Source organism: Rhinatrema bivittatum, chromosome 14 (genome assembly GCF_901001135.1).
Source record: "Rhinatrema bivittatum chromosome 14, aRhiBiv1.1, whole genome shotgun sequence".
In the NCBI taxonomy this organism is placed as follows: Eukaryota; Metazoa; Chordata; class Amphibia; order Gymnophiona; family Rhinatrematidae; genus Rhinatrema; species Rhinatrema bivittatum.
In genome coordinates this window covers 80,646,898-80,661,936 of record NC_042628.1, presented here as the reverse complement: position 1 = coordinate 80,661,936, position 15,039 = coordinate 80,646,898, and the positions used below count along the sequence as shown (strand labels likewise).

General features: G+C 46.2%; 1 protein-coding gene across 1 annotated transcript in view; it reads left to right on the top strand.

The window, feature by feature from the left end:
* Nucleotides 1-15,039, top strand: part of LOC115075765 (dual specificity tyrosine-phosphorylation-regulated kinase 1B-like) — a 232,770-nt gene that overhangs the window by 28,903 nt on the left and 188,828 nt on the right. The window lies entirely within an intron of this gene.

Below are 15,039 nucleotides of genomic sequence, written 5' to 3'. Positions count from 1 at the left end.
TTTTTCTTTTTTCTTTTTTTTAATTTATCAAGCTTTATAAACCACAGGAGGAGATGGAGGTGAAGAGGGGAGTAATGTAAAGATAGCAGGAGGTGACTAAGGCAATTGCCCCTATAAAACCAGTAGAAAATGTTTGTTGACCCCTGGTCTGTGTTTCTAGAAACTCTTGGGAGTACTCCTAGCTCTGGGTTCTGCTTTACCGAGGGTAGATCAGCCCCCAAAGGACTGTCATCTCAGAAGCTGCCAATTCTTCCTTTCCTCAGCCCTGTGCATTGGGCTTAAACATGCCTCAGCTCACGGCATTTGATGCTTGCCTACCAGCTACTGGAAATGGATAATACTGGTAGGCTGAGGTCCATATGCAACTCTCTAAAGGGTGACATCAGCAAACCTGTTAGTCTGTCTCCACCTGCTGGTAGAGAAACATAAATCCTCGCATCTGGATTAGTCTGGCTGGATGAAGAGGAAATAGGCTTTAAATGTGGCAAAATTAAAATGATTTACCTTTCAAGAGTAGTAGCCTTCTTTGTAGGTTGATGATTTATCTGTCCCTGTTTCTCAGCAGATTTGAAATTTGGAAATTCTGATTGACCATACACTATCTTTAAGGCCCCAGGTAAAGGCAGTTTTTTTTATTTATATGCTCTTCTATTCCACAACTTCCAGTGGGATTGTTCAGTGTGGATTACAAATGACATTCACAGTCACATAATGAACACAGCAGATGGACATAACAAAAATAATTACATACCTAACTAATTAAAACAGTGCCTCAGGGATCTGTACTTGGACCGGTGCTTTTCATTATATTTATAAATGATCTGGAAAGGAATACGATGAGCGAGGGTTATCAGATCTGCAGATGATACAAAATTATTCAGAGTAGTTAAATCACAAGCAGACTGTGATACATTACAGGAGGACCTTGCAAGACTGGAAGATTGGGCATCCAAATGGCAGATGAAATTTAATGTGGATAAGTGCAAGGTGATGCATATAGGGAAAAATAACCCTTGCTGTAGTTACACGATGTTAGGTTCCATATTAGGAGTTACCACCCAAGAAAGAGATCTAGGTGTCATAGTGGATAACACATTGAAATCGTCGGCTCAGTGTGCTGCGGCAGTCAAAAAAGCAAACAGAATGTTGGGAATTATTAGGAAGTATTTGAATAATCTGCAGAATTCTGCACAGTTTTTGCCCAAATAACACAATATAGTCACTGTCTTGGACTTAGAATTAATTTAAAATGCAGTACAAAAAAAGGTATTCTTAATGATGTAGAGGTTTTAACTTTGAGTAGAATTCCTCCATCATAAGTCTTTCTTCCCACTTCAGACTTGACCTTGGCTCTTTCCCGCCCCCAGGCTTGACCACCCAGTTCTCTCCCTCTTCCTCTGTTTTGATTTGAACATTTCCACAAACTCAATCTCTCGATTACCCAGTTTACCCTCTCCCTTCCAGACTCTCCCTTGCCGTGAAACCCAGTTCTTGCTTTCTGTCCCCTAGGTTTGACTTCTTCCCTCCAGCTTTCTTCCTTTCTCTGCTCCCTCCAGGCTCTCACGCCTTACCCCAGCATTCTTTTATCTCTTTGCTACCTCCAGGTGTCATCCAAATGCCCCATCCTAGCTTTCTCTTTTCACCCCTCACCCAATTTTATCTCTTTCTTCCCCCCAGCAAGAGCCCCAGCGTGCTCTTCCTCCGTCGCTTGCTCTGTAGTTCTGGCCCAATCTTTCCTAGGCCCTACCCCCACTGCACTCTCCTTCACTCTGGCCACGTGGACCAAGAACTTAAGAACTGCCATACTGGGTAAGATAAAGGGTCAATCAAGCCCAATATCGTGGGTCACAAGTACCTGATGGTATCCCAAATAGTAGATAGATTCCATGTTGCTTACGCACAGGGATAAGTCATGGCTACTACTATTCTGTCGCCGCTATGCGTTTTCTATGCACAGCTTTAACAGATAGCTTAACTCAGTCCTTTATGATCGGGCAAACAGTTGAGTCTTACTGTGAATATACAAAGAGCTGCCAGCACAGTCTGAACCACTGAATCCAACTGGCATGTAGCCAGATGGACTCAGGACCAATGGTTATGTGCTCCCCTGCCAGCAGATAGAGATGGAGTCAGGTTTCAAAGCTGACGTCACCCTAGATAAACCCCTGCAGCGACCTCAGCCCTCCAGTATTTCTCAGTCTCCAGCAGATGTGGACGTGCTTTCTCTCTTGGGATCGCTGTACCCTTTAGAAGAAGAAATTCTACTTTTAAATTGGAGAAAGTTTGAGCCCCGCTGTCCTGGGGCGATACCTAAAGGTCCCTCCCCCAGTTGAGAATTCTTGAGGTGATTTCTGAGATCCCTCAGAGGGGAGCCTTGGTCCGGTAGCCGGTTCCTGGCGTGGACTTTGCTGATGAAGAAGCTGAAAGGCAGCAGGTGCAGGAAGCCGAGTGTGGCCAAAGCCCTCTCTTCCCACAGCTGGAGACCGTCTCTGTATTCAGCCGGTAAGCGCTGAGCCCCCAGGTAAGTTTAAAAAAAAAAAAAAAAAGATTTCTTCTGATTCAGAGATGTTAGATGGGTTTCGGTAAGACTTCCTCCGGTCTCCTTGGCTTGGCGCACCGTGCCGACGTCGTTCCCGATCCCGTTGGGATAAGGGGAAGTGGGCTTCCAAGTGGGTTGAGTGGCCACCCAGTGGGCTAGGCATCGCTTTAGGCTACTAGGCACACCATGTGGTAGGCTGTGGTGGCGCCATCTTGTGTGCATTTTTTGTATGCCTTTTATCATCCACCATAGAGTGTCGGTATGCACGGTTTGTGCTGGCTCTGCGCATACACTGTGCGCGTACAAAGTTGCACACATACGTATGCGCACAACGTAGCATGCGTTCCTCTAGGTGCAGAATTGAGGGAAAGCCAAGTGCACGGGCTGTGCGCGTGCCTCTCTGCAGCACGCATAGGCACCCAAAATCTGTGCGCACAAAATTTTAAGCACAAGTCAGCTGAGCATGCTGTGACCATCCCTAATGGCTCCTGCAGCAAAGAAACATAAGCGCCATTCTCTCTGTGCTGCCTGTCATATTAGGGCTGCACAGTCTGATCTTGATTCTTACTAATGACAGCACTATGAGGACGCCCAAGGAGATTTGGCCTCCCCAGATTTTACTAAGCCCGGATCCTCCCACTCTGAGGATGAGTCAGCCACAACCTTAACCGGAAGTACCTTGGATCTGAGTAATCCTGGGGCTGGGTCTTCCATGAGAGAGGGAAATTCAGCGGCACCTACCCCAGTACCTCCTGGGCTAGGCATGGACCCGGCGGCCTTCTCTTGGGTGGAATTTTTTCAAGGCCTTTAAGCCTTCGTAGAGGCGCAGTCTGCTTCACTTGCCCCTGGCCGGTTGAAACCCCAGCCGGTAAGGCCTCCCTCTCCCATCCCTGTCGACAGGCCCAGTCGCTAGATTAAGATTGCAGAAGGGAACCAGCCACCGTAGAGGAGATGTTTTACCCCTTTCAGAAAACGGGTCATATCCGGATACGCCGACAGACGGGTTCCTGAAACAGGAGAGAGCCACTACCTGGACCTTCAAGGAGTTAAGGACCAGCCCTTTATTCAAGCTGTCCTGTACAAATTCCAGAACCAGTGGGAATTTGTCCGTCCGATGGGCAACACCGTGTTCCTCACACCAGGCCTTAATCTAGTTTTGGAGTTTTTGGCAGGGCCCTCCTTTCGGCCACTGCACAGTCTTTCCTTGCACTTATTAACCTTGAAAACAGTGTTCCTGGTAGTGATATGCTCAGCTCGTTGCATCTCTGAACTACAGGCATCATTGTGTCTGGAATCGTTCCTCCGGATCACTCCAGGAGTATTACAACTTTTTGCCCAGTATTACATCCTTTTTGCCCAGGATAGTCTCGGAGTTTCATTTGAATCATTCCATTTCGTTGCCATCCCTAGATAGGCACAAGGACACTGAAGAATACCGCCTCCTCCGCCATGTAAACGTCAGTAGGCTTTTGGTGCAGTATCTGGAAGTTTCAGAACCGGTACGCAAGATGGACAACTTGTTTGTTCTTCATGGTGGAAGGAGATGGGGCGAACCAGCTTCACGGGCTACCATAGCTTACTGGATCAAGGAAGTAGTCACAGGAGCCCTATGTAGAGGCAGGAAAGCCATTACCCTTTCAGGCTAAAGCTCATTCCACTAGGGCTTAGGCAGTTTCCTGGACGGAAGCTAGACTGCTGTTACAAGGTACTGCATTGGAAATACATTTATAAAACAATGGTACACACAAGGACCCCAACACGGCCGTGTTTCGCATCAGGGCGACCACAACGTCTAAGAGTCTGTAAACGAAGGGCAGTTCAGTACGAGAAAATGTAGATGGATCATATGCAGTTGAAAAGAAAGTTGGGTTTGCGGGCCAATAAATTTGAGAAAATTCAGAGATGAGACGATACTATCGTGGGAATTGCTCACTCAGCCTTAGCCGCGGAAATAAATCAGTCAGAGTTGTGCACTTACAAGCATCAACCGGGACCTTTGTCACAAGAATATTAAAGTTTGAAGGCATAAACGCTGAAGCTCATTGTAGACTTTTTAGTAGAAAGTATTTTGATGGTCTGAACAGTGATTTGACGGTCTGAGCAGGTCTGAATTGCTACATCGCTGTTCAGACCGTCAAAATACTTTCTACTAAAAGAAGTCTACAATGAGCTTTAGCGTTTATGCCTTCAAACTTTAATATTCTTGTGACAAAGGTCCCGGTTGATGCCTGTAAGTGCACAACTCTGACTGATTTATTTCCGCGGCTAAGGCTGAGTGAGCAATTCCCACGATAGTATCGTGTCTCATCTCTGAATTTTCTCAAATTTATTGGCCCGCAAACCCAACTTTCTTTTCAACTGCATACGATCCAACATTTCCTCGTACTGAACTGCCCTTCGTTTACAGACTCTTAGAAATTGTGGTCCCCGTGACGCAGCCCCTGATGCCAAACACGGCCGTGTCGGGGTCCTTGTGTGTACCATTGTTTTATAAATGTATTTCCAATGCAGTACCTTGTGATTGTATGCACTTACTAAAAGTTCATTGTACATTATATTGACCAGTAAATAGTTTGCCACACATTATTTCTTCGTTGTAGAGAAAAGAGACCTACAGCCACAGAACCCTGGAAGGTAGGAGGGAAACGAGAGAAAATATGTAAATTCATATGAGTTCTGGACAGCAAGATGTGCATAAGTTAAAGGAGTATGTTTTTTTATTTTTACATTTTTAGGGTTTGCAGTGAATGCGGCAAACCTTTTTTTTTCCACGCAAATTCCCAGACAGCTCAGTGTATTCATTCCATGCCATTGCTTGATTGAAAAAAACCAAATCTAATAGGTTGATGTATTTGAATAGTAGGGTTTATTGCTGATTGGTTTATTTACTGGTTTTAAACTCCCACATTGTCATCTTGTGGACAGTTTTAGATTTTTAGCTCAAGCTGTGTGAGTTTAGCTGTATTAAAATGTGACCTTTTTTTTTTTTTTTTTTTTAAGATTTTTATTCTCCATGGAGACTAAGTTTATTTCTAAACCGAAGCTACAGAGTAGCTTGTTGATTGGCTGGATGTGTCCTGCCTGGTTACTAACTTGCGAGCAAGGTCATTCAATGTAAACCTGCTGCTCTAGATGGCAGAATGCCAGTGGAAAGTGTTGGCTGAGATTTGCGAGGCCTTTCTGATTCTGTTGGGTACGAGTTGCAGGTTGAGAATCAGTGGTACAAGGGGTTATTTATATCTCCATGTTCCTGGAAGGAGTAATGACTTTGAAAGAGAGGGGTATTTTTGGAAGATTTCAGCTGCTTCTCTTTCTCTGTTTGGGCCTAATTATCGCCAGCATCATATATCACCTAGCAACATGCATCACTGCTCCAGAGCTTTTCCTATTGGCTGGGAGAAGAAGGGCAGCTGTCCAATAGGAAGCTTGTTGCCATGGGAGAGGAAATATTGCAGAAGTGATTTCTGCTGTGGGGAGCTGAGGAGAAACCAGCAATGATTTTTTGCCGAAGGCTGAAGCTCAATCCACATTGAACATTAACGGAAATCGTGGAATAGATGAATGGATAAATAAATTCTAGGCAGTGACACTTTTAGCCCCCTAAACCTATCTGCAGAAAGAGTAAAATATATTTATTACACTATGGTACATGATTACTACCTCAGAATATGAACCTATATCGGCAGGAAATTCAGCAATCCTACCTCATCCATCCTCTCAATATTCAAAGCAGAGGAAATAGGGAGGGTGGGCATTGGGTAACGTACCCTGTAGGCAGTCTGTTTCCTGTCAGGTTATACCACGAGGAGCATAGTTTGATTACTTCATTGAAGAGTTTACATCTCTTTGGACAAGTACTTATTTTATTGCCTACAAAAATCTTTAAAAAAAAAAAATATATCTACGTGAAATTTTTCATTGAGAAAGCAATGATTATTTGAAGATACCAACACATTACACTTACTTGTTGGATGCTGGTTTCCTTTATGAGGGTCTCTGTTAACTTTCTTTAATATTGTTTTTCCTGCTTTGAATATTGAGAGGAGACATAACTATTATACATTCAATCAAGACCTTGAATACTGATGGCAATGATATGGTTTGTGCTTACATACTAACATTTTGAAAATGAGGACAACTTTAAAAAGAATTTTTGCAGGAAAACAAGTGCTCAATTTTGCAGCATCAGTCAAGAAAGCAAATAGAATGCTAGAGATTAGTAGGAAAGAAATGGAGAATAAAACAGAGGTTCTCACAGGACAAGCAGGATGGTTGTCCTCACAAATGGGTGACATCGAGGATGGAGCCCAACCACAGAAAACTTCTGTCAAAGTTTCAGGAACTTTGACTGGCCCCTACTGGGCATGCCCAGCACGGCACCAACCCTGCAGTCAGCAGGGGTCTCCCTTCAGTCTTCTTTTTTCCGCGCAGCAGTAGCCACGCGGTCAAAGAGCTCTAAACCACGTTCCTGACAGGAATTCTTCAATTAAAAATTTCTGAAGAAAATTTGCCCCTTAGGGGTCTCCCTTCTTCGAATTTTTTCATCCGCGGAACTTCGGTAAGTTTTTGCCGTCGTTTGGTCGACTACCGTCGAGTTTGGCCCTTGAGGCCCGTTGGCAGTCGACAGTCCCGCGGCTAAATTTTTGGCCTATGGCCATGGCGTCGGGGTTCCGTCGATGTCCGGACTGTACCCGAACTATGTCAATCACAGACCCACATAGAGTCTGTGTTTTGTGCTTAGGAAGCGAGCATGATGTCCTGACTTGCACCAAATGTGCCCTAATGACATCAAAAGGTCGCAAAGCCAGAATGGAAAAGATGGGACTCCTCTTCCATGCTCGGACCCCAACGCCATCGATTGCATCGACGTCATCGGAACCGGCACCGTCGAAGTCTCATCGCCATCGACAGCCCTCCGGTGACCGTCCGCCATCGACGACTTCACGGCCATCGACTCCTGTCCCTTCCCCTGATCATCGAGGGGATCGGAAGGAGAAACATCGCCATCGACGTCATAAGTCTCGGCCCGTCGAGGAATCGATGTCATCGACCTCCGTACCGTCCGAGCCTCCACCAAAGAAGTCTCGACCAGAAGTGGCACCGTCCACTACTGTCTCGCAGACACCGAGGCAACCCTCACCCCTCCTGGGTTTGGGAGCCGCGATTCCACCGGTGACGGTGGTCCCTCCGGCTCAGCCTCAGCCTCCCTCTCCCGTCGAGCCGGGTCTTGTTACCCCAGGTCTCCGGGCAGAACTGGACCGGCTGGTCCAGGAGGCCATCGACAAGGCGATACTACGGTTCCAGACTCCTCCGGCACCGAGCGTGGAACCGGTCACCGATCCGATTCCAGCAGCACTGGCACCGCTGCTTGCCCGGATGGAAGCGCTCATGAATGCCCTTCCACCGGCAATACCCGGATCACCGACAGCATTCTCATCAGGTGGAGAAACACCGTATCGAATTCCCCCTTCGGGGATAGTTCCATCGGTGCCTTGTCGTCCCTCGCCACCGATACATTCCTCGGGGGCGATACGCACATCAGCTCCACCGAGGATTCCGATGCCGACACCGGTTCCTTCGATACCGGCATCGATACCGATACCTGCATCGATTCCACCGAGGACATTCTCGATGCCCCCGGTGATTCCTTCGAGTTTCTCGGAGCCTCAACCGGGGCCTTCAGGTATTCAGCCCGCTCATGGTCCTAAGGGTCAGCAACCTGATCCTTATGACACTTGGGGTGATGATACCTCGACTGACACGATGATTTGCCTTCACCACCCTCTCCTCCGGAGAGTAGAAAGCGTTCTCCCCCTGAGGACCTCTCTTTCATAAACTTTGTGAAGGACATGTCGGAGTTGGTCCCTTTCCAGCTTCAATCTGAACAAGATGACAGGCACCAGATGATGGAATTGCTCCAATTCCTGGATGCCCCTAAAGTCATCACCTCTATTCCAATTAATCAGGTTTTTCTAGACCTTCTCAAAAAGAATTGGGAATCTCCTGGATCTGTTGCTCCGGTAAATAAAAAAGCTGACTCTACCTACCTGGTGCAGTCAGCACCTGGCTTTCAGAAACCACAATTGGACCATCATTCTGTTGTGGTAGAATCAGCTCAAAAGAAAGCTAAACGAGTAAAGCCACATTCTTCCATACCTCCTACTAAGGAAAACAAATTCCTAGATAGTATAGGTAGGAAGGTATACCAGGGAGCCATGCTGATTTCTAGAATAGCTTCTTATCAGCTGTATATGACTCAATATAATAGAGTCATCCTTAAACAAATGCAGGAGTTCTCAGATGCCTTACCAGAACAGTTCCAACCACAGCTTCAGTCCCTACTAAATAAAGGATTTGAAGCTGGGAAGCATGAAATAAGAACAGCTTATGACATATTTGATGCTTCCACCAGACTTTCTGCTACGGCTATCTCTGCTAGACGCTGGGCTTGGCTCAAGTCATCTGACCTTCGTCCGGAGGTTCAGGACAGGCTCTCTGACTTGCCTTGTCTAGGGGATAACTTGTTTGGTGAGCATATTCAACAAATTGTTGCTGAACTAAAGGATCATCATGAGACACTTAAACAGCTCTCATACATTCCTCCTGACTTGCCTTCTAAACAGCCGTTTAGAAAAGACTCCAAAAAGTCTTTCTTCCGGCCACGGAAGTACTATCCCCCACTAACCAAGGCTAGGCCTGCAAGGTCTTACCATAAAACTCAACCTCGCCAGTCTCGTAAACAAAAGCCCGCACCAGCTCCACAACCTGGCCCTGCGGCGGGTTTTTGACTCTCATTTAGAGAGCACTTGCCAAACCCCTCTTCCAGCCATACCAGTAGGAGGTCGGCTGTGCCACTTTCTAGAAAAGTGGCGTCATATCACCACAGATCAGTGGGTAATAGCGATAATTGCACAGGGTTACCATCTCAACTTCATGACTCTACCTCCCGACTCCCCACCCCTGCAGGCGTGGAGACTCACCGATCACTCTGTTCTTTTAGAGCAGGAAGTTTCTCTTCTCCTACAGTCAAACGCTATAGAACCCGTTCCTCCCTCACAAAAAGGACTAGGGTTCTACTCCAGGTACTTCCTGATCCCAAAAAAGTCAGGGGGACTTCGTCCCATCTTGGACCTACGGGCCCTCAACAAGTACCTTTACAAGGAGAAGTTCAAGATGGTAACCCTGGGCTCGCTTCTCCCTCTGCTGCAAAGAGGGGATTGGCTCTGCTCTCTAGACCTCAAAGACGCATATACCCACATTGCGATCACACAATCTCATCGCAAATATCTGCGTTTTCTAGTAGGCCGCAATCACTACCAATATCGAGTGCTACCTTTCGGCCTGGCATCCGCACCACGAGTTTTTACCAAATGTCTTGTGGTAGTGGCAGCCTTTCTGAGGAAGGCAGGTGTCCACGTCTACCCCTACCTGGATGATTGGTTAATCAGGGCCCCAACCCAGCAGATAGCTCGGTCCTCCCTGACCCTAACAATTCAAACTCTGATTTCTCTAGGATTTCTTGTCAATTACGACAAATCCTACTTAGTCCCATCACAGACCTTATCCTTCATTGGGGCGGACTTGGACACCTTACAAGTAAAAGCCTTCCTTCCTCATCCACGGGTTCAAACCCTTGTGTCCCTAGCTCGCCAGCTGCAGTCTCAACCCACAGCTACAGCTCGCCAATTCCTCCTTCTACTGGGACACATGGCCTCCTCAGTTTATGTGACCCCCATGGCCCGTCTGGCCATGAGAATCACGCAATGGACACAAGCTGTTCAGCCTCTGTCCTCCATTGTTCGTATCACCGATGCACTCCGTCTGTCTCTTGCCTGGTGGACAAATCAATCCAACCTCCTACAGGGCTTGCCTTTTCTTCCACCAGATCCCCAAGTAATCCTCACCACCGACGCTTCCAACATCGGTTGGGGAGCCCATGTAAACAATTTACAAACTCAAGGGTTCTGGTCACCAGAGGAAGCCAGACACCAGATAAATTTCCTGGAACTGAGAGCAATCCGATATGCTCTCAGGACCTTTCAAGATTGCCTATCAAACCACACAATCTTAATTCAGACGGACAACCAGGTGGCCATGTGGTACATAAACAAGCAGGGAGGCACAGGCTCCTTCCTTCTGTGTCAGGAAGCTGCGAAGATTTGGGCAGAAGCCCTCTCCCACTCTATGTACCTCAGGGCCACCTACCTGCCGGGAGTAGACAATATATTGGCAGACCAGCTGAGCCGTGTCTTCCAACCACACGAATGGTCACTCGACTCCTTGGTAGTGACCTCTCTGTTTCACAAATGGGGTTATCCCTACATAGACCTCTTTGCGTCCCCTCAGAACCACAAAGTGGACAATTACTGCTCTCTCATTCGGAGCCAGCACTCTCGGCCGAGGGATGCGTTCTCCCTCACGTGGGAGAGGTGGCTGAAAGAAAGGCTAGGGTGGCTACTTCAGTTATATTTGCATGTTTCTGCTCCAGTGGAACCCAGCAGTCATTATTAATGAACCAAGTTCTTAAATGGAGAATATGGGCAGCCCATTAATATATACGAAGATTTGGAAAGGCTATACCAACCTGCTCTTTAGCCAGTCAAACCATCTGAGATGAATCCTTGCTTGTTTATTTCTCCAGATAAACTTAGTCATAACACCATGTAATTCAACAAAGAATTTAGCAGGAATATTGTATGGCAGATGCTGGAAAAGATATAATAGTCTAGGCAAAATATTCATTTTCAATAAATTATATCTGCCTGACCATGTAATAGCCAGGTCACCCCACTTAGATATATCCTGTTTAATTTGACCTATGACAGCTTCATAATTTTTCCAATAGAGGACTTGGAAACGCTGAGCAACTTATGTCCAAATATTTAAATCTGTTTTTGACAATTCTGAAGGAGGTCATTGAGACAGGGAGCAGCACCTTTCCTCTGGGAGGGTATATTTTCTCAAATGATGGAGATTCTTTGATGTAGCAGGATGAGAGCGGATGGAGATAAGGTGTATCCTGAAGTAGGCTGGGATCAGCAGCAGGCGGTGTTCAAAGATGTCCTGGAGACAGGCAATGGTCAGTCACTGGTGGCAAGCAAAGATGGAATCAGGCCAAGGTCAAGTATCAGGCATCCATCCAAAGGGAAGAAGGGATGGATAGGCAGGACAGGAACGCAAGGAGCAAACAGGCAGGTGTAGAAGAACTGAAGAAGGAATGTGGACCCTGGTGTTGAACATGAGCTGGGTCTGCAGCATGAAGGCGAGCTGGCAACACACTACTCAACAAAGCAGGCTGACCTGTTGCTGAGGCACTGGAGTCATGTTAGGAGAGGTCTTTTATAGGTCTCTGTGGCAAATGTCATCAGTAGGGCCTGCGGGGTCCCTTTAAATCTTGAAGGGAGACGCCAGCACACCGCATAGGAAGTGGGTGGCGGTGTCCAGCTACATCGAGGAGTGACTGGACAGCCCGGGGCAGGGGTTGCTGGCAGCATTGTCCACGTGTCTGTGGCGCCCCGCTGCATTGCAGAGCAGCCGGTACCAGGAAATAAGGTAGGGAGCGGAGATCCGTGGGGCAACCCACAGGCTACCAAGCTTAACCAACGGCCTCCAATATCTACTTCTTGTAGATTCTGCAGAAGGCATATTCCAGTCCTCATCCAGCAGATTCAAATCTCCCAATGAGCAACACTTCTCCCTTCTTTCCCACCTTTTGGATGTCTTTGATCAAATCTTTTTCCAGTTCTTCTGTTTGAGTTGGGGGCCTGTAGACCACACCATACTCCTTTATTTTTTTTTTTTTCTAGGACAGCTCATAATACTTCTTTCCTACCCCTTGTCCCTTGCATTTTAGTTGCTTGGAGATTGCTTTTGAGATAAAGAGCTACTCCTTCTCCTTTTCTGTTGTCTCTGTCCTTCCTTAACAAGTTATTATAGCCTGGGCTGGCCGTATCCTAATCAAGAGACTCTGTGAATCATTGTTTCCATAACAGCAACAATTTTCAAGTCGGCCTCTACCATTAAGGTCTGCAACCAGTTTATCCATAGGGCAATTAGGGCAGTTGCCCAGAGCCTAAAGCTTTAGAGGGTCCCAGCTTGATCCCCCCCCCACCCAAAAGAAAGAATAAAATGATGATAAAAATCCAAAAGAAGAGAAGGTACAATAAGATAGCTAACTAATGCCATATAATCTTCTTTAGGTCTTAACAAGGATGGGCTGAGTCCATGATTTGTAAATTGCATAAAAATTTTATATGGTGAGGAGTGGGGAAGGGTCAGTCCTAGGCTTCGCAGAGGCTTAAAACGGCCCTGCCTGCAACTCTGGGATTTAATTGCCCAAACTATGAGCATTCGTGGTCATAACTTTCCACCTTTTCTCCCTTGGCTTGATGCTCTTCCTCGTCACCTTTTTTGCTTTTTACAGCGGATTTGAATTTGTTTTCCCACGTCCTGTATTGCTCGGGGGTGACCTGACAGTTTCATTAGCCATCTCCTGCCCCCCATCCGCTCTAGTTTAAATGCCTAATGTATGATCCTAATTTTCTGCTTAGCATCCTCTTTCCAGCCTCAAACAGACGTAAGCCATGCTTACCATATAACCTTTTACTGCTGCCTCCAATGTATCCAAAACCTCTTCCTTTATGCCATTTTTGAGCCATGATTTGAAGTTGTCTGTATGGCTTCGCCTTTCCTTCCCTATCTGTGAACAGGTATCTCTTGTGAAAAGGCAATAGTTTTTGCTCTATGCCCAGTCTTCTTCCCTTGATTCCGGAAATCTCTCTCTACTGTTTGGATGTTATTTCTAGCAAGGTCATTTGGAAAGTAACATCGATTTTTGAGTCCTTTTTTCTTTAATTGTATCGACTATCTAGTTTGCATTTCTACTTGCTGAGGATCCTGGAAAGCATTTAACTATTTTGTTTCCCTCAAAATGAAGTCCCAGATTAGTGTTTGTAATGGCAGAGTCTCTCAGCACAAGAATCTTTCTGTTATGACTTTTGATCGTGTTATGGGGATTTCCTGTGTATTGGGTATCTTTTGTCTTTCCAGTTACTACTATAGTTCTCATTGTTGGGTCATCTCATTTTTCAATACAGAAAAGGCATTTTGTACTGCTATGATTTGAAAGAGTTGGTGTTTGTGTCACAGATCTTGTCCTACTGTAATCCATGTGTTCTAGGTTTTTGGATGGTCTGTGGAAGTGAGCACAGACATCTGGAGTGCACATTTGGGGAAAGTGGGTATCTCTGAGTCACAGGTCTTGTCCTACTGTAATCCATGTGTTCTAGGTTTTTGGATGGTCTGTGGAAGTGAGCACAGACATCTGGAGTGCACATTTGGGGAAAGTGGGTATCTCTGAGTCACAGGTCTTGTCCTACTGTAATCCATGTGTTCTAGGTTTTTGGATGGTCTGTGGAAATGAGCACAGACATCTGGAGTGCACATTTGGGGAAAGTGGGTATCTCTGAGTCACAGGTCTTGTCCTACTGTAATCCATGTGTTCCTAGGTTTTTGGATGGTCTGTGGAAATGAGCACAGACATCTGGAGTGCACATTTGGGGAAAGTGGGTATCTCTGAGTCACAGATCTTGTCCTACTGTAATCCATGTGTTCTAGGTTTTTGGATGGTCTGTGGAAGTGAGCACAGACATCTGGAGTGCACATTTGGGGAAAGTGGGTATCTCTGAGTCACAGATCTTGTCCTACTGTAATCCATGTGTTCTAGGTTTTTGGATGGTCTGTGGAAGTGAGCACAGACATCTGGAGTGCACATTTGGGGAAAGTGGGTATCTCTGAGTCACAGGTCTTGTCCTACTGTAATCCATGTGTTCTAGGTTTTTGGATGGTCTGTGGAAGTGAGCACAGACATCTGGAGTGCACATTTGGGGAAAGTGGGTATCTCTGAGTCACAGGTCTTGTCCTACTGTAATCCATGTGTTCTAGGTTTTTGGATGGTCTGTGGAAGTGAGCACAGACATCTGGAGTGCACATTTGGGGAAAGTGGGTATCTCTGAGTCACAGGTCTTGTCCTACTGTAATCCATGTGTTCTAGGTTTTTGGATGGTCTGTGGAAGTGAGCACAGACATCTGGAGTGCACATTTGGGGAAAGTGGGTATCTCTGAGTCACAGGTCTTGTCCTACTGTAATCCATGTGTTCTAGGTTTTTGGATGGTCTGTGGAAGTGAGCACAGACATCTGGAGTGCACATTTGGGGAAAGTGGGTATCTCTGAGTCACAGGTCTTGTCCTACTGTAATCCATGTGTTCCTAGGTTTTTGGATGGTCTGTGGAAGTGAGCACAGACATCTGGAGTGCACATTTGGGGAAAGTGGGTATCTCTGAGTCACAGATCTTGCCTTACCAGATCCTACTGTAAGCCACTTATTTCTGAGTTTTTAATCCTCTGTATGAGTGGGAACTGGTTCTCTGAATGAGTAAAGTGGGAGAGTCTTCTTTCATGTTTAGCCTCTTTAATTGTAGCTAATTCTAATTTAATTGAG